A 22,440-nucleotide genomic window follows, 5' to 3' on the forward strand; every position below is an offset into this window, starting at 1 on the left:
CCGACCAAGCCAGCCAGGCACCCCTAGTGTTCACTATCCCTGCAGCCACCAATATCAAGCGTGGTGTCACCCTTCACGTGTGCTGCTTCTTGTCCACATGTACGTATGCTGCTTCTGCCCACGTCTGCACACAGTGAGAGCAGTTGGGACTACTGTGCATCACAAAATTTAAAGTGTACTTATAAAAAATAAGATTTATTTATTTTAGAGGGAAAGAGCAGGGGGTCGGGGCAGGGGCAGAGGGAGAGACAGTCTTACGCAGACTCTGAGCTGAGCACGGAGCCCCAACTCAGGGCTGGATCCTGTGACCCTGAGATCACGACCTGAGCAGAAACCAAGAGTTGGACACTTAACCAACCTCGCCACCCAGGCGCCCCCACTAAATACTCTTTAATTACCACGTGCAACTGCTCCAATTACCATGGTAACCGAGGTCACAGTGATGGTTGCATTCACTCTGAATATACTAAAAATCATTGGATTGTACTTTGTTATTAAAAAAAAAAAAAAAAGTACTAGGGATGCCTGGGTGGCTCAGCAGTTGAGCGTCTGCCCTTAGCTCAGGGCGTGACTCCAGGGTCCTGGGATTGAGTCCCTGCTTCTCCCTCTGCCTAGGTCTCTGCCTCTCTCTATGTCTCTCATGAATAAATAAATAACATCTTTAATAAATAAATAAAGTAGTAGACTCACTCACTCATGGAACCTCACTGGTTGAGGCCTATCTCTCGAGGATGCTCGCTCCCCAACCCGAAGTGCTAGGCTCCAGTCTCACACGGTTTTCTGCTTGTGATGGCGAAGTGGCGTCATCTCATCCCCTCAGCAACCTCTGGGGAGCGTCTGCCTCTTCTCCAAGTGTCCACAAAGTCTCCTGGCTTTGTTCGGCCAGGGGGAGGCCCTGTGCCCGCCATGGACCTAGAGGTAGACTAAGCCTCACCCAAAGCACATCACACCCGACAGAGTGTGTGCCAGAGGGAAGGCAAGGGTTGATGGGCAGCTGGAATGTCAGGGGTCCCCCCTCCTCTGGCCCCTGAGGACCCCGCTCTTCTCTCAGAACATGTCCTGCCCACATTTGTCATGGCCGCAGGGTGCTCTCCCTCCTGGGCCGTGGGCTCCTTCCCAGAATGTACCTCCCTACTGTCTCAGAGAGAAAAGGCCGTCAGAGCCAAGGTGCTGCGATGGGAGAGCGCTCAGAACTTCCCAGGGGGTTCCCGTCGCAGGACTGTTCGGGGCTGAGCCAGCTGCCATGTCTCCTTTGGCTTCCCTGGGCCAGGCTGTGTCCTCCCCATCTGGCTGCCCCCCAGTTAGCCGGAGAAGCACAGAGAATACGGACACATAATAACATCAGTTAATAATAGATATCATTGAGGACCCGGGTGGCTCGTCGGTTGAGCCTCCAACATTTGATTACGGCTCAGGTCATGATCTCAGGGTCATGAGATCGAGCCCCACACACGGCTCTGTGTCAGGCATGGAGCTACTTAAGATTCTCTCTCCCTCTGCCCCTACCCCCCTCTAAAAAAATAATAATAGAAATTATTACTGTCATTTCTCTCCCAAGTCTTGGGTATATGATACTTCTTTTTAATGGCCCTTATTTTTTGGAACAATATTAAATTTACAGAAAAATGGAGATAACAGTGTAGAGTCCCCACAGACCCTGGGCCCACTTTCCTCTCGTATTAACATCTTACATTAGCGTGATGCATCTGTTACAACTCATTAACCAATACTGCTGCGTTGTTACTAACTAAAGTCCCTAGCTTATTCTGATCTCCCGTGTTTTAACCTCACATCTTTCCTCTGCCCATCCAGACCCCATCCAGGACCCCACACTGTGTTTCATCATCACATGTCCTTGGATTCCTCTCTAGCTGTGCCCATTCCTCAGACTTTCCTTGTTTTTGATGACTTTGACAGGTTGGAAGAGTGCTGGTTGGGTACTTCTTAGCAACACCCACTACTGGAATGTGTCTGGGATGGCTTTCTCCTGATTAGACCAGGGCTGCGGTTTATTGGGAGGAAGACCCCAGAGACAGAGAGCCATTGCCGTCACGTCAATCACTCGCACCATCAACACAGGACACAGGACCGTTGATACTGGCCTTGATCACCCACCAGCCTTCCCCACCATAAAGCCTCTCTCCCCACCCTCCCTTCCAGGCTGTATGCTTTAGAAGAAACTCACTGTGTCTAGCCCACACCTGGAGAGTGGGGAGACATAATCACCCTCCCTGAGGACAGAGTGTCTGCATAAATTCTTTGGAGTTCTTTTGCATGGGATATTTGTCTCTTCTTCCCCGTGTGTTAATTCATTCAATCATTATATCAGTATGGACTCACGGATATTTATTTTTTGCTTTGGGTGATAATCCGCTACCACTTGATTTATTTTGTTGCTCTTGGGGATGTTGTGAACGTCCAAAATACCTTCAAGCCTGACATCATCCATTCAAAATCAGGCTCGTGTTTGGCACAGAATCGAGCCGCAGGAAACCAGCCCAGATGACACACAGAAATCTCCAAGCAAAAAACAGAGCCAGGTAGGCAGCAGGTCTGTGGGAAGAGATTGATGGGTCTCATTAGAAAGCTGTAACCCACCTCCCGTGTCTGCAACGTTCGCTCCCCCGTTCACACCACTTGTTGTGCTGAGCCCCTGGGACGTGCCACACAGCATGCTGAACACCGGCTCGCCGGGTCTGGAGGGAACAGCCATAAACAGGTAATTATGACATGGAGCCATCCCAGCAATGCTGCCACAGAGGTGCTGTTTGTGTGTGGGGGATCTTAGATGGAGTCAAGGTCAGGGAAGGACATCCCAGGGAAGGACACAGTATACACAGCGTGTAAGAGAATCTGTCTTTTGGGAAGGAACCAGGCTCTGGTGGGTCACTGATAAGGTGGATAAGGCATTTGGGGCAAGGATGTGAGGCTGGAGATTGTGGGGGAAAGGACAAATGGACTGTGAGTCAGTCAGGACTCAGCTATGAAGCTACCAGAATGGAAACTAACCCCGGTGATCATAAGCGAAAGGAATTTTACTGGAAGGCACACTTGGAGGAAGAGCTTCAGCTGTGATTAGCAGACACCCTCCTGCAAAAGGGATAACACACAGGGGTTCATTCTGTCACACAAACAAAGTCCGGGGGTTGGAAGAAGAGAACTGATTTGAAGACACCCCCCCCGTAAACTCATCAGAGGCCCCAGCTCTTTCTGTTTCACCTCCACCGTACGTGACTTCCATCCTCAGATCATTTCATGGTCTAGAATGGCTGCTAGAGCTCCAGCCATTGCTTCCACATTCCAAGGAAAGGAGGGAGGAGGGAGAGACGACCAAACTGCACACTCTCCTGAAAGTCCCACCCAATACTAGTGCATATATCCCTTTGGCAGGGACCTCCTCATGGCCACACCAACTTGGAGAGAGGCTGGGGAATGAACTCTTTTGGCCAGCAAATTACACATCTTAAAAAAAAAATGGATAAGGGATCCCTGGGTGGCCCAGTGGTGCAGCGTCTGCCTTTGGCCCAGGGCATGATCCTGGGGTCCCAGGATCGAGTCCCATGTCGGGCTCCCTGCATGGAGCCTGCTTCTCCCTCTGCCTGTCTCTCTGCCTCTCTCTCTCTCTCTCTCTCTCTCTCTCCCTCTGTCTCTCATGAATAGATGAATAAAATCTTTTTTTAAAAAATGGATGAAATTGAGAAGGTCACCCAGAGGATCTGCCACAAAAAAAATACCAGGGGGCTCAGTGAGCCAAAGCGAAGCTAGAGAAGCAGGATGAACACTGGGCAGGACCCAGGGGCCCTCTGGGACTGGGCAGGGGAAATGACGAGCAATGACCTCACTGCTCTGCTGCAGAGATCTTATCTCCCTGCCACTTGCTTGAGTTGCAGTCACGTGCTCCCAGACAGGTGTACCCAGGTGGCCACTCTAGGTCACATGACCAAGCTCAGCCTGGTTGGGCAGGAGGGGATCCCCACCATCCTCTGGCCGCTGAGAGTCTCCTGCTGCGGGGAGGGGGTTGGCGTGGGGCGAGTCTCAGAAGGCAGCCCGAGGGACCCCCACTGGGACTCCTCCTGGAGAAAGTCCCCATCTCAGAAGGGCCCAGAGCCTCTGGATCCAGCTCTGCCTTCCACTAGCTTCTCCCGTGGGCTCTCCTGCCACCTCTTCCCTCTTCCCTTTCTAGACTTTTCTATGCTCTCATTGCCACCAAGGCGGGAATAGTTAAGGAGGCCAGGTCGGAGCTGAAGAAAAGTGGTGGCCACACCTTGAGCTCTTGCTGAATACCAGACCAGACACCAGGGGCTCCGCAGGCAGAGACACCACCTAGGAGCCCGGGGGGCCAGCACCCCGGGGGCTTCAGATCACAGTGCCGGGGGGTGTAGGAAGGGAGCCCGAAGACGCCGCGCTGGCTCCGCTCTGCCCCTTCCCAGGGCCCCTGTGATTACTAGGAACGCCAAGCAGCTCCTACCAGCTGGGAGGTTCCTAGGACTCTGGAGCCGATTGCCAAACACAGCCATCAGTAACAATTAAATCACATAACCCTACGATTAAATAAATTATATCAGGGATCCCTGGGTGGCGCAGCGGTTTGGCCCCTGCCTTTGGCCCGGGGCGCGATCCTGGAGAACCGGGATCGAATCCCACGTCGGGCTCCCGGTGCATGGAGCCTGCTTCTCCCTCTGCCTGTGTCTCTGCCTCTCTCTCTCTCTCTCTGTGTGACTATCATAAATAAGTAAATAATAAAAAATGTTTATAAATAAATAAATAAATAAATAAATTATATCAAAAACAAAGGTAATAGGGGCACCTGGGCGGCTCCATTGGTTGAGCATCTGCCTTCGGGTAGAGAATTATGATCTCGGGGTCCTAGGATGTGGCCCTGCCTTGGTGTCCCCACCCGGCGGGGAGTCTACTTCTCCCTCTCCCTCTGCCTCTCCCCTCCACTCATACGTGCCGTCTATCTCACTCTCTCTCTCTCTCAAATGAATGAATAAAATCTTTTTTTATTTAAAGATTGTATTTATTTATTCATGGAAGACACAGAGAAAGAGGCAGAGACACAGGCAGAGGAAGAAGCAGGCTCCATGCGGGGAGCCCAACATAGAACTCGATCCTGGGTCTCCAGGATCAGGCCCTGGGCTGAAGGCAGCACTGAACTGCTGAGCCACCCGGGCTACCCAATGAATAAAATCTTTAAAAAAAAAAAAAAAAAAGGTAATAAATATCCCAAACTCATCACTTTCTCTCTCTCTCTCTCTTTTTTTTTTTAATTATTTACTTATTTACTCATGAGAGACACAGAGAGAGAGGCAGAGACACAGGCAGAGGGAGAGGCAGGCTCCATGCGGGGTACCTGACGTAGGACTCGATCCCGGGACCCCAGGATCATGCCCTGAGCCCAAGGGAGACGTCCTGCCACTGAGCCCCTGAGGTGTCCCAACTCATCATTTTCTGATGACTTTTCTACGTATTGCTGTCATCTGTGCTCTCACCTGTTGTACCCGCAGCGCGGAAATCCACGGAAACGACGTGACGAGCTGCTGAGCCCTCCTCCTGACTGCGCTCAGTCCCGTCACGTTGGGAGCTTGAAATCGGCCGCGGTGAGAACATGCGCCCCGTGGAAACGGGCAAACACTGCAAGTCAGGGTTCTCCCCTCCTCCGAGCCTGTTAGATTTACCATCACACGGCGGTCTGTCCACGTGCTGCATAGTTCTGGAAACAAATGAGACAGGGACATTTATTTATATTTTTAAAACATTTTATTTATTTATTTGACAGATAGAGGGAGGGAGAGAGAGAGAGAAAGCACAAGCAGGGGGGTGGCAGGCAGACGGAGCCCGGCGCAGGGAGCCTGACGCAGAACTCAACCCCAGGACCCCGGAATCGTGACCTGAGCCAAAGGCAGATGCTTCACCTACTGGGCCACCAGGTACCCGAGACAGGGACATTTAAAACAAAGCTCCATTTTAGTCCAACAAAATGAAACTCATCCTACGCACCTATTAATTCCATATCCACTTTTTGCTTCCTCTGCTGTGACCCTCACTGACAATAGCTGTGGTTTCTGAGCCCTGCTAGATTCCAGGCACACGGATCTGTATCCTCTTATCATCACTTTCAAGTTCCATGTGGTTACTGTCCCATTTCATGAGCAAGAAGACTGAGGCACAGAGAGGTTAGGACACCACCCAGGATCAAACCTTTTGCTCCCTGCCACGGGGCCTGTTGTCTGGCTCCCTGTGTGCCTGCCTCTCTCCAGCCCCAAACACCCCAGAATCCCCAATTATGTCACCGGACGCATTATCACTTTAAATCCCCATTGGTCTCCGTATCCACTTCTTCTGCTTTTCCTGAAACATCATTTATTCTTTGGCTTCAGTGATCCCCTTTCCATATTCTCCAGCTCTGTGTGATCGCATTTAACTGCGACGGTGATAAAGCCCTTTTCTTTAGACGGATCGAGCCAAAGCAAGAGGCAGTTTATAACCTTCAGCGGATAATTAATGCATGTGACAACCCACAGGCACTGCACATACTTCAGCAGGGGGATTAGGAGGAGTTCACCAGCCTCAGAGCTAGAAATAAATCACAGGGGGAGGCCTGCACCCCTCCCCTGGGAACTCATACTCTGAGCCTGCCACCTCCCCCTGCCCACCGCATCCTTGTTAACAGTGTTGGAAGCCAGTGTGGTCACCCAAAGGGGGAAACAGAGGCAGGGAAGTGACTCACCCAGGGCATCAGCAAATCAGCACCAGGGGTGTGTGGGACACAGGAGTCCTGGGGAGAACCCAACCGAGAATGGGGGTTACCTCACGCTGAGTCCAGGGTTTGTTGAACGGCTGAATGAAGGTACCCCCAAGTCCTCCTTTCTCCCCGTGATTATGTGCAGGGTGTTACCTCAGAGCCTCTGGATTTGTGGTGTCTTTCTTGACCTGCCTGCTCGGTAAATCCCTTAGGGTGAGGAACAAAGTGACCCGAGCTCCCTACATTGAGTCCCTTCGTCTTTACAGTGGGGCTCATCATCGTAAAGCCTGCCTCACGGGGCTGTTAGGAGGAGTGGGCTCACGCTGCATCTCCTGCAGAGATGCTCCTCTGATGGGGGCACCTAAAGCGCCTGCCGGTCAGATGCGGGAGGCCGCAAAGGCCCGTGGTCCCCGTTCTCAATGCACATCTGTGGTTGGGAATTCATCTCGTGCATCGGGTCGAGTGACCAGGACTCTCTGTGCGTCCCGTAAATAGGCTTTGAGGACACACCTACGGGGAGAGACTCGTTCCTAAATTGGCAGCCCAGGGCCGCCTCCACGAGCAACAAAGGAACTCTGAGCTCTGCTGGGCTGGTAATTACCGTCCCCACCTGGAAAAAACCCTGGTGACTCAGCTGGGTGGAAATGCCACCTAAGCCTCAGGGACAGGAAAAGAGCTGGGACCTCGGCCAGCCCCGGCGGGAGGCAGCTGTCTGGTTCCCAGTGGAGAGTCCATGTGGGTTCTCACTTGCCTCTCGGGAAAGACCACACAGCTGGGGAAAAGCTGACTTTTCTGGTGCTTTGCCTTGCTCAGCCTGGCCTGTGGAGGGACTTAGGCGGGCTCCGAAGTCCTGTGAATTCACCACAGGGTGACATTTAGTCTGGACAGGCCACCAGCAGTACCCCCCCGGGAGCTCCAGAGTGCAAGGACAAGGCCTGGTTCCTCACACACATCGCAAAGCCAGCAGCGAGTGCTCAATAAATAAATCATTTGGCCTGCTTCAAAACAATGCTTTAGGAAAGTTCCGCCATCTCCAGGAAAAGGACATGTGGCAGCAGGCAGATTTCGAGGACAAACAGTTTGCAAGGTCCTTGGCGTTATGAGCCAGCTGAGGCCTATGTAGATGGGAGCAGAGCCCCGGGTGCACCTGCGAGAGGCGAGGCCGCAGACGCAGACTTGACAAGAGCGTCAGAACGCAGGGTGCTGCGCGAGGACGACGGCAGGCCGAGGTGCCCGAGAGGGAGGGGATTCCATGTAAACCCGGCCAGAACCGTGTGTACCTGTCGTCCTGGGCCCACCTCCTTCAGAGCAAGGGGGCGGCCTGTATTGAAATATGCGGATTTGTCTGTATTTCTTGGGAGAACATAAGAGTTTGGGAGCTGGAGGGATGTGTCATCCTGTGTTCCTTTTCTCTCCACTGATGCGCCAAGTTGGGGACTCTGGTTCAGATGAACAGTCGTTTGCCTTAAAGGGTCAGGAGGCAGAAGGTGCGACTTAGAATGGCCCCGTGCACCGCCGTGGATGCTACCTGCTGCTCATCCTCGGGGCCTGAGCAGGGGAGCGCCTTCTGCATCCAGCTGTCCCCTTCCAATCAATAAATCAAGCTGCAAGTATTCACGGAGTACCCACTACGTGCACAATGCCAGGCCGCGTGCCGTGGAAGGGCAGGGAAGCGGAGGTCAGGTAGGCCCGCCGGCCTGCAGAGCATGGGCAGCTACTGCTGTAGCACCGCAGGCCCGCACACTGTGGGGGTGCCCACTGGGGACAGGAAGGGCCTTGGGGGCAGCAGGGGCTGGTCCTGGGGCGTGGGCCCACGCCCGGCTCATCTCCCCTCGTGGCAGGGTCCCTGCTGTCCCTTCGGACCCTGACTCTTCCAGTGCAAACCTGGACCTCAGGCCAGGCCTCTGCCCAGACTCGAACCTGGGGTCCAACAGGCACATTGAACTCACTGTACCCCAAATGGAAGCCCCCCACTCCCAGCAAGCTGTCCTTTCCCCTGGAGTCCAGGCCTCTTCGTACCCCCTCCCCACGTCTTTCCTCTGCCCATCCCGTCCACCCAATCCAGTTCCTGTTGCTGTCCCAGGCCACAGCTTTTCTAATCCGTCCTGTTGTTTCCGTCCCCACCTGGACCCCCAGGGCCGCCCCAGTTCCTGGCCTGCCCAGGCCATTGTCCTCTCGGGACTGTGAGGGCTAATCTACATCATCCAGTACATTCCCTGTACGCTCAAGTCAGCCAGAGTCCATTTCTGTGGCTCGTGCTCAATTAACCAGAACCGCCCCCTCCCACCGCTGCCCCCATGCAGAGCTGGTCACCCGGCAGATTCAGGGCTCCGACTCTTTGCCCCTGCCCTTCCTCTGACTCCCCTCAAAACAGCGACAGTCATGCTGTGTCCCGATCTTGGAGGCAGAAGGCCCCTGGGTCTCTGGGCCTGGTGGGCTCCGTGGTGGGGACCGGCTCCCTCAGCTCCCGGCCGCTTCTCTCAGGGGCCCAGTGGCAGGGCCCTGCAAGGACGCCCCTGCCCAGCCTGGAGTCCGACACACCTAAGTCACAAGGCGGCAGATAAACACTGTTGTCTGAACCCGTAGTGTCTGTATTCTTGACACGCAGCAACACTGAAGCGCGTTCCCTTCCAAAGAGAAGGAGCAGCTAACAAATGCTGCCCAGAGCCAGAGCTGACCAGCATCTCCCAGTTGCTCCAGTGGAACCACAGCTCCCATGGTGAAGGGGAAAGAGCACAGGCTTCCGAGCACTAAGTAGCTGGGCTTACATCTTGGCTTGGCGGCTCCCTAGCTGTCGGGCCTAGGACAGGTCCCTAACGTGTCGGGTTTTGTTTTTTTTTATAAGTTGTATTTATTTAAGTCATGTCTACCCCCAACATGTGGCTTCAACTCAGGACCCCGAGATCCAGAGTCTCACACTCTTCCAACTGAGTCAGTCAGCCCCCCTCACCTAATGTTTTTGGGTCCCAGTTGCTTTGTTTGAAAAATTAGGGACAGTGACACTTGCTTGTCAGACTGTCATGAGCAGGGAGGAACCTAAATGCACCAGATGTCACATGCAATAATGCGTATGCTCCCATCGTCCCCCTGGCCTCTGCCCGGGTGTTTGAGGGAAGGGGCAGGAGGGCCCGGCCTCTCTATGCCTCCCCTGTCCGCGTGGGTCGTGGGCAGCCCGGGCCTGAGCAGGCTGGGGTCCTCCTGCCCTCTGGTCACAGCCTCATGACACGGGCAGCTTATAGGACAGGCCCTGGCCAGCCTGGTTGCATCCTCATCGGGGCATAAGGTAGTGGTTGTGAGTCAAGCCTCCTCAAGTTCATAATCAAGCTGCAGTTTGCAGCTCCAGGGGCTTCCTCCTTGGTCTAGAGCTCGGGAGGGAAGTGGCAAGCGCCATTTATTTGGCAAATATGTGAATAGCTTCGCCCATCCCAACCCACTAACAGCCTTGGGGGTGGTACCAGAAGCCCCGGTTTACGGGTGACCCTGAGCTCCGGAGAGGTAGCGGCAGGAGGGGTGAGGGTTTGGACTCAGGCAGCCCAGCCGCCCGCCCCCGTACCTGCTCTTAACACCGGGCACCCTTTGGAGCTTCTGCTAGCGCACCCTGTACCGTTCATTCGGTCCACCAGGCACTGGGACCTGCAAAACATATTAGGCTTCGAGGCCTATTTTAAGACAAAGCGGCGGCTGGGAGGAAATAGATAAGGAATTCGTGCTTCCCGGAGCTCTGGGTCGGGCCGACCCTCCCATCGTGGATCGGACACGGCAGCAGCGGGTGAGGCCTAAGCCGGGTCAGAGGCGCACGTGGGGTGGCTCCCTGGTGCTCGGCGCCTGCAGGCGGAAATCACCAACCGGATATCAAAACACACCAGCCTCTGCGAACGCATTTAAGAAATGCACAGAAACATCCTGAAAGAGGAAAGGACAGGCAGGCCGTCTAGGGCGGCGGGACCGAGGCTGCCTTGAGGGAGGCATGCGTGGAAGTCCTAACGCGCCGGGAAGCACATCAGCTGCTCACAGGCACGTGCTCCTTTTCTCTTGAACAATTAATGTACGGTTAGTGAGGGTGTGTGTGGCAGGAAGAGGGCTGTGCACCTGGCGGGGTGGGGAGGGGGCCCGGTGGGTGCGGGGGCGGCTCAGCTTTGCAGGTCTGCAGCTTTGGGGGTGGCCCGGCTCCGGCTCTCAGCGGCTGTGGTCCCAGCGGCTCCCCGTCTGGGGCGAAGGGCCTGCTGGCATGTGAAGGAGTGCTCGCCAAGGTGGGCTGACGCTGCGGCCACGAGCAGCCCCTCTGGGTGTGTGGGGTGTAGCCCGGTGGAGCTGGCCTGTGCCATGCGATGGAGTCTGGTCAGCCCGGGGCGGGGACAGGAGAAATATTTCCATCAGGGCCACAGACTCCCTCATGTTCTCTGGCGACCAGTGTCGCCTCCCAGGACGTGCTGAACGAGCCCTCAAAGAGACTGCTGGGTGCACCTCTGGAGACTGGACTCTGGCCTGCAGCTGCCACCCTGATGCTTGGGCAGGCCCTGGTCACAGGAGGCAAGCAGCTAAGCCTAGGCCCAGCCCGTCGGGGAGGGGACTGGCTGGAGAGCTGGCATCCTGTCACATAGGGCCCTGTGCTTAGAAGATGGACCTATGATTGGGGTTCAATGTCCTGCTGTCACCATCTGGAAATTTTCTCTCTCTCTTTCTTTTCTTTTTTTGAGAGAGCGAGCGAGAGCATGCATGCACCCAGGGAGAGGGAGAGAGAAATCTCAAGTGAACTCTACACCTAGCACAAAGCCTGACGTGGGGCTTGATCTTATGATGCTTCGATCATGACCTGAGCCAAAGTCAACAGCTGGATGCTTAACCGACTGAGCCACGCAGGCGCCCCTTGAAATTCTTAATAATTGTATCTTTGGGTTTTGTGAGTGAAGCCCAGGGACAGTGGTGCAGACTGGGTAGGGGGCTGGGGGCCTTGGATCACACTTGGCCCCACCCCCATCACCTCCCGGCCTCTCTGCCTCCTAGGGTCCTGAGTCCTGTCCAGCCTCTCCCTTCCTGCACCCTGGGGCTGCCACCCTCCACCCCTGGCAAGTGGAGGCATAGTAGCGGCTGCCCACAGCACCCTCTCTGATCCAAATACCAAACACGTCCCTGTGCCGACGTCACATCCCTTGGAGGCCGCTGTCCTCTATGATCGGGGTGATGGTCCACAGGAAGGGGAGGTAGACCTTCTGTCTCTGGCCGGAGTGCCACATTTTCATTTTGCACTGGGATCACGAATTCTATAGCTGTCCCGCGTAACCAGGGCGAGAGACAGAAGCCATGAGCTTAGAAGTGCCAGCTAGACGGACGCCTGGCTGGCTCGGTTGGCGGAGCATGTGACTCCTGATCTCAGGGTTGTGAGTTCAAGCCCTACACTGGGTACAGAGATCGCATAAAAAAATAAAATAAAATCTTAAAACAACCCAGAAAACCAAAATGATCCAGCAGAAGAGGACAGCTCCCCCAGGGTCCCTCTGCCTCCTGTCAGGGCAACAGCCTGGCCTGGAGGCCACGTGGCTCGTCCCACGGGATTCTCAGCCTCTGCTTGGAGCCAGCACCCCCTGAGCGGGGGAGGCTGAGCACAGGCTGAGCACAGGCAGCGCCTGAGGGTGAGGACGAAGAGGGGACTTTGGAAGCACACTGTGGCACCTTCCTGGTATGTGACAGATACAGGAAAAGGACTTTAAGGCCTGGAAATTGCCCGCGAATGCTGGACCGTGCCTTCCTGGCTCTGACACAACTCTGGGAATGGATGGCGTGGGTCACAGCTTTGTAGATGCTGCACTTATATGCCCTGGCTGCTGTCTGTGGCCTTGGGAGGGAGTTTGGATTCCATTTGGAAGGTACCTGGAGGCCACAGAAGAGGTCCCTGAGTGGGGGACTGATGCAATGCCATTTACGCTTTAAAATTGTCCCCCGGAAAAAAAAATAAAATAAAATAAAATTGTCCCCCGGACTGCCGTGTGGTGAGCAGGCTGGTAGGGAGTGCAGGCGTGAACCCACGGAGAGCGGGGCGCGGGGCCCTCCACCTGACTCCCCGATCCACTGGCCGCACTGCCAAGGTCCCAGCATGCCTTGCAGCCACCGTTGCCCAAATGCGCACTGTGCCTCGATCCACGTGTCCCGGTTTGGAGGCAGCCGAGGCATCTTCCCTCTCCCCCAGCCTCCATCAGTGCAAGGTGCCAGAGCCAGATTGAGTCCCTCCCACGCCCCGCAGCCTCCGTGATTCTCCGAACAGTCTTCCCACCACCTCACTCCGAGGCTCTGGATGAGTGTTCAGAAGCTGGCGAGATGCAGGAGCCTCTTGCGCACGCACACAAACGCCATGGCAACCGCAACTGCGTGACAGCAGCAGAGGAAGGCAGCCTGGAATTCGCCAACCCGGAGAGCCAACCATCTGCGAGGCCAAAGCCTCCAAATGTCACCTTTTCTGAGCGCTCGCCTCGGCCCAGCTTTGCACAGAGCAGAGGCGACAATTAAGCGGCGTAAGAATAAACAGCGGGTGCGCACGAAGCCCCTGTGATGCGTGCACTTTGCTGTCCCGGTGTGACCGCGTGGAAGGGAAGCCAGAGGGACAGGTCTGAGCCGGCGGGCGAGGGAGAGTCGGTGATGAGAATTAGGTCATTGGTGAGCGGAGCGAGTCTGTCCCCCCTGCCCCCCAACGCCCATCAATCTTTAGGAAGCCCACTGTCCGCAGAGGCAAAGGTCTGTGTGCGTCTGGACCAAGTCCCGATCAATTCGACCCTCTGGAGCTTGGGTTTCCTTAGCCTTGCCTGTCATCCTACTGATAGTGACAGTAATGGCTTTCCCACGGAGTGTGTGACATCTGCTAGGGTGGTGCTGAGCCCTCCGTGAGTATCATCTCATGCACCTGGCAACAACCTTCGGAGGAGGCACCCCGATCACCTTCTGGACTAGGGTGAGAGAAGACGCTGAGTGATGGTCAGTGCCCAGGGTCCCCCGGCTGCTGGGGGGAGGGAGAGGGGACTGCAACTCAGCAGGCCTGCTCCAGGGCACGAGCTCTCAACCTCCACTCAGGGGTCCAGGCAGCCCGACTGGTGCCCTGGTCCAAGCGCTGGCTCTCTCACGTGCCTCCTGGGGAGCTCTCGCACCAGATGCCACGCATGGGCAGGGGCCAGCCGGGTTGGAGGGTTGAAGTCCGGCCTCGACCACTGACCTGTGACACCCAGTGTTACGGGCTGGAGCAAGCCCACCGCGTGTGAGAGCTGGGTGGCGGGGGTGGCAATGGCATCCTTCACCGCAGCAGTGGCCTGGGCCAACGCTGGTCACCAGCTTCCTGTGCCCACCTGCGTTCACACATGGCTCTGCCACAGTCCGCAGTGCCGGCCCAGGTGTAGGAACACCCCCCCCACACCATGCGGGGGCCTCTCCCTTGGCCTTTCTCCAAGCCAGAGTCCTGCCACCAGCTGCCAGAGTGAGCGGAGATGAGGGTGGGAAGAAGGTGCAGGCTCTGAGGACTGGTTTGTGTGGTCTGTGGAGTGGGCGAGAGACCGCCAGAGAGGCAGCCACTCGCCCATGTGTGGCATTCGAAGCACTGCGACCCCATCCACTGGGAACGGGACCCCCAGAGTAGGAAAGATCCAAATGGAAGAAGCATTTATTTTATTTTTTAACATTTTATTTAGTTAAGAGAGACAGGGCACAAGGGGGAGGGGGGAGAGGGCAGAGGGCAGAGGGAGAAGGAGAAGCAGCCTCCCCAGTGAGCAGGGAGCTGGACACGGGACTTGATCCCAGAACCCCAGGATCATGACCTGAGCTGAAGGCAGATGCTTCACCGACCAAGCCCCCCAGGCGCCCCATAAGAAGCATCTTAGAGGACCAATCCACAGCACATGGAAACCTATTAGATGTGGGGTTTTGGAGCAGGGGATTGAGAATGACCCTGGCGTTGGAAACGAAAGGCCTAGAAGCATCCAAATATGCCTCCTGGGCCACCCCGCCCTACCTGGAAGCTGCCCAGCGTCGGGGTGAAGGGTGTCAGGAGTGGTGTGAAGCCAGAAGAGAGCCCAGTGGGACCACCCCTGGGAACCAAGAGTGGATAAGGGCAGCCAGCCAGAGTCCCCGAGGAAACTGAGGCCCGACAGCCAAGAGCCCAAGGACACAGCAGAACCCAGGGGGTGGAATCACAGGCTCCGGCTTCTGGAGGCAGGACGGACGGAGAGTTTTCTTCTACCTGCTGCCTAACTCCCCCCACCCCCCGCCCCCCTGGCATTGAGAGGACACTGGCAGCAAGTGAAAGCTCATCTCAGGACAGGGTGGGGGAGGCTGCTCTAAGAAGGGGGCGGGTGCAGGATGGGGGCTGTTAGAAGAGAGGGTGACAGGGGAGGAGGAGCCTTGTGGGGAACAAGCCCGGAATCTGGCTGAGGATGTAGAGTCAGCGGTGGTGGAGGGGCCGGAGCCAGTGGCCCGACGTGGGGGCCGGGAGCTCGGGAGAGGGGCTGCGCGGGCACGGCTGGGCGACAAGTGTCCATGCTCCACTGCTGGGCCCTGCCCGCGGCCTGCCCTGCCCCTTCACGCAGCTTCCCTACCCTGCCTCTGTGTTGCCCGGCACGCTCATGGCCACCCGGCAGGCTGGGTCGCCTCCCCGGCTGACTCCACGCTCCCTGAGACCTTGGCTGTGCCCAGCTCATCTCTGGAAGCTCAGTTTCCTGCCAGGCCATCCAGCCGCAGCCACGTCCTCCAGACCCGGGGGGCGGGGGGCAGGGGTCTCCTCAACTCCTCTCTGCCTCCTGTCGCCCGGCCCCAACCCCGTGGTCCTGAACAACAGACATTTATTTCTCACTCTTCTGGAGGCTGGAAAATCCAAGATCAAGGTTGGCAGCTTGGGTGTCTGCTGGGAGCCGCTTCCTGGCTTGCAGGCGGCCACCCTCCCACGGTGTCCTCCCAGGGCAGGGAGAGAGAGCTCTGGGGTCTCTTCTCCTCCTTGGAAAGACATCTGTTCCTATGGGGTCAGAGCTTGACCCTTACGGCCTCTCTAAGGGCTCTGTGTCCAACGCAGTCACGTGGAGGGTTAGGGCTTTGGCCTACCTAATCGTGGAGGGGGCCACAATTCAGTCCATGTCGCCCATCTAGTCGTAGCAAGTCCTGCTGTTTGTGTTGTGCCCCCCAGAAAGATTTGCTGAAGCCCTGACCCTACGTACCTGGGAATGAGACCTGACTCGGAAAGCGTGTCTGTGGACGTAATCAGGTTCCTTCATTGGCTGGACCCTCCTCTAAGGTGGCTGGTGCGCTCGTAGGAAGGTGGGCCAAGGACCAGATACATGGGGAGAGTTCCGTGGGACGTCGGATGAAGAGCCTGGTGGGACGCAGCTGCAGGCAAGGGGCACCGAGTACGGCCACCACGGCCAGAGGCTGGAAGGAGCAAGGAAGTACTGCCTTCCAGAGCCTTCCAAGGGAGCCCGACCCTGCCCACACCTGCATTTCAGGCTTGGGGCCTCCCAAACTGTGAGACCATATGTTGCTGCCCTTTTAAGCCAAGTCTGTGGCACTTAGTGGTGACAGCCCCAGGAAGCTGACATCCCTGGAGGGCCCAGCCTCAGCCCAGGCCCGGCCCTTCATCCAGCAGCCCTGCAGGCCCGGCAGGCTGTCACCTGTGGGTGCCCAGGTGACCTGAGCTGTCCCATACCCTTGCCCCTGCTGTTCCCTCTGCCTCACCCGCCCTCCCCTTGTCTGCCCGCACTCTCCTGCTCATCCTTAAAAACCTAAATCGGAGGTCATCTCCTTGGGGGAGGCTGTGTTGACTTCCCAGTATAGATCTTCCTCAACTTACCACAGGGTCACGTGCCGATAAACACACCCAACGTTGAAAACATCGTAAGTCCAAGATGCACATAAGGCACCCAATGTGCCGACCCCCACCGCTGCGCCACGCCGGCCTTAACATGCCCATAGCGCTCACGGGAGCCCACGGGTGGGTGGCAACACCACGCAGCACAAAGCCTATTCTGTAAGAAAGTGTCAACGGTCTCATGTGATTCGTTGAATTCCTGCTGACGGTGACAGAAGGGCTGTGCACGTGCAAAACAGTTGCCGTCACATGGGTCGTTGACCTTCGAGATCGCTGGGTGACAGGCCCAGAGCTGCAGCCACGGCCACTACTCAGCATCACCGGAGAGGACTGGGACAGTATCACATCACACATCCCCAGCCCCGGAAAAGATCAAGATTCAAAATCCCAAGTAAAGGGACACCTGGGTGGCTCAGTGGTTGAGCGCCTGCCTTCAGCCCAGGGTGTGACCCCGGGGTCCCGGGATCGAGTCCCGCGTTGGGCTCCCTGCATGGAGCCTGCTCCTCACTCTGCCTGTGTCTCGGCCTCTCTCTGTGTCTCATGAATAAAGAAATAAAAACCTTAAAAAAAAAAATCCAGAGTACGGTTTCTGCCAAATGCATACAACTTTCGCACCATGGTAAGGTCGGGTTTTTGTAGGTTGAGCCGTCGTAAGTCGGGGCTGTTAGTCAACCATTCCCTCCGCGGCTTCCTCAGGCCCATCCCCTTTCTCACGCCCCTCATGCCGCGGGGTTCACTGTTTCCTAGTTTGCTCTATGTCCTCCTCCCCCACCCCTGAGCTCAAGCTCCGAGGGCAGGATCACGGCCGAGACACGACGATTCAGGTTGGTTGAGTGCATGGTCACTTGACGGAAAACCAGGGCCACTTCCAGATGACTGGCTGTGTGAGCAGGCGTTAGCAGGGAGCGATCCAGGCTTTGTGGGACCCCAATTTTTTCTTTACAATTTGGGGAAGGGTCCCCTTTAAGACAAAGAACACAAACCCAGGTGCTTTGAAAGTGGTCTGGGCGAGGGAGGGGACCCTGAAGCTTCTGTGACATCACGGCTGTTAGTTTGGGAGGGGCGGGGGCGTGAAGTCGTGGCTTAGGTGCAAAGGGACACGGCCTTACGGGCGCGCTGACAGCGACACCCCGGGTCGCAGGCGCTGCTGCCACGTTTCCCCACTTCCTCTGCCCTGACCGCGACCGCAGACCGCACTTTCGCACTTTCGCGGAGATTGCTTCCCCTTGAGATGGCAGGTCGGAAGGAGGCGGCCCAGGAAAGGCCTGGTCCCCGCCCGGCTGCCAGGGCCAGTGCAGAGCTCAGCTAGCGCAGAGCTCAGCTGGCGTTGGTCGCCTCTCCTGTGCTGACCAAGCCCAGTCCCCCGCAGGCTCCCGGGCTCCCGGATGTCCCCAGAGGCAGCGACACGTGCAGGGAAGGAAGCTGTGTGTGGAGTCGAGGAGCCCGGCTGGGTCCCCAGCTCGCTGGTCGTGACCGGGGAGTGGGCCTTGCTGTCCGGAGACTACTCCTTCCCAAAGCTGCCAGAGGAGCAAGTGACCACCAGCCGGGCGGCTTGGGACGGCGAGACTGTCCTCCCCCATCGCCCCAGAGGCCAGAAGTCCAAAGTCCAGGTGTGGCCAGTGCTTCCTCCCCAGGCTCTGGGGGTCGATCTTCCTGCGTCTCCCGGTGTTGGTGTTGGGGGGCTCCTGGCGGTCCTTGGTGGGTGGCTGCACCCCTCCAGCCTCTGCCTCCCTCTCATGTGGCCCCTCCCTGCGTCCTCTCTCTCCTCATGAGATGTAGAGGATTGTAGGACTTTGGATGTAGGATGTGCCATTGGATGTAGGACTCACCCCAAATAGGATGACCTCATCCTGAGATCCTTCACTTAATCTGCCAAGGCTTTTTCCAAATAAGGTCACGATTACAGGACCTGGGGTTGGGGCGTGAGCGAGTCTTCCTGGGGACACTGTGGTGGGGACCCTGCATCGTGGACAGGGGTCCAAGACAAAGTGAGGCAGTGAAACAGAGGGACTCTGGCTCCCCCAGACAGCCTCCATCCAGGGGCCCAGCCCCCGCCTGCCTGAGCTCCCCGCGGCTCTTCTCTCCCATCTGTGCAGTGACACCAGAGCTTGGGGTGCTTCCTGAGCCCGCCTAGCGCCCCCCCTGCAGCAGCTGTGCAGGAACTCTAGCCACTCCTCCGCGCGCCGCTGCGTTCTGCTCCCCTCTCCCCTCCCTCCCTGGGGCTTGTCCCTCACAGTCCTGGGCCCCCCCATTCTCTGGCCCTACATCCTCCCCTCCCCTCCCTGTCCTCCTGGACTCCCCGGCTCCTCTCCGTGGCCTCCCCCCTCTTTCTCGCTGCAGCAGAGGGTGATGGGCATCTGCCGGGCACCTCTGTGGAGGATTCCCGATGGCAGTGAAGGGCCCGGGAAGGCCCCCTGTCCTGAGCTTCCACCAGGAGGGACTAGCTCACGAGCTCACTAACCCCTGTGCTCGCCCCCTGTGTGTGTGGGGGGTGCTGGGCAGGGGGGTGGGGGAGCTCCCGGCCTGCGTCCTCCCTCCTTGCCTTTCTCTGTGGAAGCGCCCCATGCACACCTGCACACCCCTGGGCTCTGCTGCACGGCCCGGGACCGGCTTGGTTGCCACCTCCTCCTGCCCTGGGCCCCAATCCCGAAGGTTCCATGGAGGTAAGCAACCCCACTGTGGGGGTGCAAACCAGCCCACCCCAGTCCCCAGCCGGCTCCCCTCCTGGCCCAGGTGGCCTGTGGCTCCCCGCGGCTGGCTCCCAGGCAGGCTCTCCTCCCTGGTTACGTCCAACACAGCAGGAAGAGCAAGACGCCCTCTGGCTCTGACTCAGAGCGTCTCCATCAGCTTCTCATTTCCACTTTCCAGCAACGGAGGTGACTTTCCGGTCCTTGCGTGCCGCCTCTCTGTGTCCTAGCGGATTCGGATTCAGGGGCGAGGGGAGCGGGCCAGGCTTAATCAGGGTCCTCGACTCCCCGCCCGGGATCCGCAGCTCGCGAGGATGCAGGGAGGGCAGGCCCGGGCCTGGGCCGTCTGCAACGACACGCACATGTCCGGAGCCTGTGTGCGCAGTGGCCGCTGAATAACATCTGTCCCCCCTTACGGAGCGGGAGGCGGGGGGCACGCTCAAGGTCACACAGCTGTGAACGGGGAGCCGCTTCAGCGGGGCGTCAGGGCCTCACGCAGGAGGGCGAGGCCTTCGTGGCCGGGAGGCGGCCACTCTGGAAGCAAGGGCCGGGGTGCTGAGCGGCCAGGGCCCCTCCCCGCCGTCCTCCAGCCGCCCCAGCCTGCGCCCCCCAGCCTGCGCCCCCCCAGCCTGCGCCCCCCCAGCCTGCGCTGCAGGAAGCCCTCCCTTGGTATCACTTCCTGCAGAGGAAGCCTCCTTTGTCCTGAGACAAAAAATCTGGCCCTGAGAGGGCCAGCCTCCTGGGGGCCATTGTCTGGCACTTCCTTCTTGGCATCGGGCCTGGGCTCCGGGGCTGCTCCCAGGCTCGCCGTCGCCCGAGACCCCGGCCCGTGCCCCGCGCTCACAAACATTCTGGAAGCAGCCAGCCAGCCGCCGGTCAGCCACAAACGTTCGCTAGGGGCCCTGAGATGACTATGACTCCAGGAGATAAGGGCGTGTGGGAGACCCCAGGCCAGACCCCGCAGAAGCACCCAGAACCACCCAGAACCACCCGGCCGGCCCTTCCTGAACTCCACACCCTCAGAGGCTGAGAGATAACAGACGGGCACGCGTGTTGTTCCCAGGATGGCCGAATGGAAGCAGCGCAAAGCGTCTCGTCTTCGCCACGTCTGGCGCCCAGCTCCGTGGCAGCACGCACACTCGTGCCACTGTCACCTCCGTCCACCTCCAGAACTCCCTCCTCTCCCCAGACTGACACTCTGTGCCCGTTACACACGGACTCCCCGGCCCCCACCGTGAACTCCGCGACTCCGGGGCTCTCGGAGCAGCGGGGTCACGCCGCGGCTGTCCTGTGACGGGCCCGTCGCGCTGACCACAGGGCCCTCGACGCGCATCCGCGTTCGAACAGCTGTCAGGGTTTCCTTCCTTTTCAGGGCTGAGTACTAGTCTATCGCGTGCGTGTGCCCCACCGTCACCTGCATCGGGGTACAGACGCCGGGGTCGCTCCCACCTCGCGGCCACTGTGAACAGCGCCCCTGGGAGCCCGGGCGTGAAGACACCCCCGCAGACCCCGCTTTCGATTCTTGCCGGTAACGCCCAGAAGTGGAATCGCTGGATGAGAGGGAGACGCAGAGACAGAGACAAGGCTGGAGAGAAACGTATAAACGGAGAGAGGAGCCGCCAGAGCGAGTCAGAGAGCGAGACGGAAAGGCGGACACACGGACAGACGGACACAGTCCCGTCTGCGCTCCAGGGCCTGACGCACGGCAGCCGCTCGGGCGCGGTCGGCTCGAGGCCTGGGAGCCTGCACACGCAGCCCGCTGCCCGCCAGGAACCAGCCGGAGCCAGGCCTGGTTTTCGAGCTCCTGCTGGGCCCTGGGCACAGAGAGAGACAGAGACAGAGAGAGGGAGAGACAGAGAGACAGAGGGAGAGAAACAGGGGAGACAGGCAGAGACAGTCGGGGCTTCTCCAGAGCCCGCGTCAGTCAGTCAGTCAGTCAGTCAGTCAGTCAGCCGGGAGGTTCCTGGCGAAGCTATAGGCAGGCCTCCTGTGTGCCTCAGGGGAGGGAGCCGGGCTCCAGGGGCTAATATATAATGTGATGACACCATGTTTGGCCCAAAGAAAACAACCCAGAGGAGCTGGGCTAGTTCTCAAATCAGCACCATGTCATCAAGCGTGAACTATCTTGTGGTTAAGGTTGGTTTGGGTGGCTTCCAAGGGAAGTTCAAGTTGCTTCGGCTTAAGAGATACCGTCATGCCTCCGTGTGTGTGGGTGCCTGTGGGTGTGTGTGTGTGTATGTGTGTGTGCGTGGTCTGTGAGGTGTGTGCGTGTGTGTATGTGATGGGTGGGAGGCGTGAAGTATGTGGAGTGTGAAGTGTGTGGCGTGTGTGAGGTGTGTGAGGCGTGTGTGATGTGTACGTGCTGTGTGAGGTTTGTGTGAGATGCACACGTGTGGAGCTTGTGGCATGTGCGTGTGGTGTGGAGTGTGTGTGAGGCGTGTGTGAGGTATATATGAAGTGTGAGGCATGTGTGGTGTGAGGTAGTGTGTGTGGAGCATGTGGTGTGCGTGTAAAGTGTGTGGTGAGGTATGCAGGAAGTGTGAGGTGCGTGTGGTGTGAGGTGCGTGTGGTGTGAGATGGGGAGTCGTGTGGTGTGCGTGTGAGGTGTGGGTATGAGTCATGCGAGAAGTGTGAGGCGTGTGTGGCGAGCGGTGTGAGTGTGGCATGACGTGTGTGTGGAGTGTGGGGTATGCGTGCGGCGCGCGTGCACCCCGTGGGGCGGGTCGCAGGGACCGGGCGGGCGGCCGCCGGCGGCTCCTCGGTGTCCACGGGTTTCCGGAGCGACGGCGCCGCTCGCAGGCCCCGGCAGCCGGGTCTTCGGGGTCTTTGCAGCGGAGGAGGCGCCAGCCGCGGCGAGGCGGGGGGTGGGGGGACAGGGGGGCCCGCGGGAGGACCCGGGGGGGGGGGCGGGGGGCGGGGCCTGCTGCACCCGTCGGGGGCGGGGCGCGGGCGGCCGCTTCCGGAATCCTGCAGGCGGCGCGGACGTGGGCGCGGGCGCGGGCGTGGGCGGCAGCGAGGCCCCGACGGCCCGTGCTCCGCGCCTCCTCCGGGGCAGCGTCCACTCAGCAGGCCCCGCGCGGGCCCGCCTGGCGCCCGCCGACTCCTCCCCGACGCCCACGCGGGCCGGGCGGGAGGAAGGCCGAGGCGCCCCCGCGGTGCCCACGGTCCGGCGGCCCCGG

General features: G+C 58.4%; 1 long non-coding RNA gene across 2 annotated transcripts; it reads right to left on the reverse strand.

Annotated features, from left to right (window-relative positions):
- Positions 1 to 2,320: 2,320 nt before the first annotated feature.
- Positions 2,321 to 7,220, reverse strand: LOC140603438 (uncharacterized). 2 transcript variants are annotated; one of them, XR_012006423.1, is made up of 3 exons: positions 6,731 to 7,220; positions 5,493 to 5,713; positions 2,321 to 2,553 (listed from the first exon to the last, which is right to left on the reverse strand). It is a non-coding gene; the product is annotated as an uncharacterized lncRNA (long non-coding RNA). The 2 variants fall into 2 exon arrangements; XR_012006424.1 differs by lacking the exon at positions 6,731 to 7,220 and adding an exon at positions 6,001 to 6,662.
- Between the last annotated feature and the right edge of the window lie 15,220 nt (positions 7,221 to 22,440).

The sequence above is a fragment of the Canis lupus genome, chromosome 14 (assembly GCF_048164855.1).
Source record: "Canis lupus baileyi chromosome 14, mCanLup2.hap1, whole genome shotgun sequence".
NCBI classification, from domain to species: domain Eukaryota; kingdom Metazoa; phylum Chordata; class Mammalia; order Carnivora; family Canidae; genus Canis; species Canis lupus.